The following is a 2152-nucleotide window of genomic DNA, read 5'->3' as shown; positions in this document are numbered from 1 at the left end:
CAAGCAAGCTCAAGCTTGATTTATTGGTCAACAGATAATGCACAAGTATCAGGATCCACGGACAATCTACAGACCATCGGCCATCATTAGCGATGTTCGTCGAAAGTATGGAGTAATCATGAGCTACCAGAAGACCTGAAAGGCCAAAGAATGGGCGTTGGAGGATTTAATGAGTTCGACAGAGGAAAATTATGCTAAATTGGCCAGGTATTGCCATAACATGGAGAAAACTAATCCTGGCTCGGTATTTTTATTGAGACGGAGGCCGAGAACTACTTCAAATTCTTCTTTATGGCTATTGGACATTGCATTCGGGGATTTCGAAATTCTATGCGACCCCTAATTCTAGTCGACGGTACAACTCTGAAATTCAAATACCAAGGCAAGTTGATTATTGTTACATGTCAAAATGTCACCATCCAAATTTACCCTCTTGCATTCGGCATAGTTGATAAAGAGAATGACCTGTCGATGCGTTGGTTCTTCACAAACTCAGGGAAGTAATCGAGGAAGTCGAGGACCTTGCATTTGTAACCGATCGGGGACAGTCTATAATAAATGGTATTTCTGAATTTTTTTCCGATGCACATCATGGGTATTGAATATACCGTATACAAGGCAACTTGAAGACCAAGTTCAGGGCAAAGACATTGTTTCACTGTTTAGGAGAGCTGCCAAGACTTACAGTATTGAAGAGTGTAACAGGTACATGATTGAAATAGGAAGCAAATCATTTCCGGCATGGGACTACCTAACGAAAATAAGGATTGAACATTGGGGGCACTAATATTTTTCAGGACGTCGATACAATATGATGACGTCAAACAACGCTAAGTCTCTCAATGCATTATTCAAGAAGGATCGAGAGTTACCCATTCTCGCACTGATTGAGAATATCCATACGAAGCTACATCAGTGGTTTCACGATCGACATGCGGAATCACATAATTGTAGAAACATGCTAGCCCCGGTGCAAGAGGTAAAGCTCTTCAAGGCTACAGAGGCTGCGAGAACGTTAAATGTCAAACCACTAGATGAGTCGCGCTTCTCTGTGGAATGTGCACGTCATATGGCATATATGGTAGATTTGACTGATGGAACGTGCACCTGTAAACAATTTCAGTTACAGAGTTTTAGCATGCAGTTGCGGTGGCTATATATCGAGGATTTGCAGCGAAAATATTGTGCTCTCCTTATTATACTACTGAAAACTGAAGAGCTGCGTATGTCGAAACCATATTTTCACTTCCAAACGAAGCCGAATGTGAACTTTTCGATCATATTCGTCCATTCAATACATTGTCGCCACCTCTCATTGAACCACGTGGTCCTGGACATCCAAGTACTTCTAGAATACCATCTACTAGAGAATTTTCCCAACCGCATAGGTGTAGCAGGTGCAAATCAGTAGGACGTACTCGCCAATTTTGAACAAGCCAGGTTCCCCTAAATGATAGTTAGAGCATTGTATATTGTTGTCGATCTGAAATAAATAGTATTTACATCCGCATTATCAAAATTCAGATTTCAGCTCGTATTTACATTGAAATAAACGGTATTTACATCGTCATAATCAATATTCAGATTTCAGCTCGTATATACATTGAAATAAATAGTATTTACATTGAAATAAACATTATTTATATGAATAATTACAAACAATTGCGAAAAATAGTTACAAATAATCACAAAAAAAAAATTACAAATTTTACATCGGCAACAAATAATTACAAATAATTTATGGATCACAAATAAATTCGTATAAATCACATGCTAACTTATTTCACCAATTTCGTATCCATGACTGGTTGATTCCATCAACCTTATTTGTTATACTAAAAAATTCTATGTATTTGATTGCAAAAATCTCACAGTCACCCCTGCAAATGAACAAGTATGTGTTACTTCGGTTTCAATTACGTACGAACTAATTTCTAAATTAAAAAAAAAAGATTACAAAGACTTACGATATAGACTGTCTCGCCGTTGTCGTGTCCCGCACGATGGTTAGTTTGTCTTCCATAGTCAAGCCCGCAGGTCTAGCAATCAGAGGAACGATCACAGTCACCGGCTCTAAGTCTGCTCGAGCTGCCCCTGTGTCAGAAATGAATGATTAGGGTCGTACACATATATCGTCGAATCAGGGAACACG

The sequence above is a fragment of the Olea europaea genome, chromosome 2 (assembly GCF_002742605.1).
Source record: "Olea europaea var. sylvestris chromosome 2, O_europaea_v1, whole genome shotgun sequence".
Taxonomy (NCBI): domain Eukaryota; kingdom Viridiplantae; phylum Streptophyta; class Magnoliopsida; order Lamiales; family Oleaceae; genus Olea; species Olea europaea.
The sequence above is the reverse complement of the archived record's forward strand: the minus strand, read 5'-3'. Positions refer to the sequence as shown.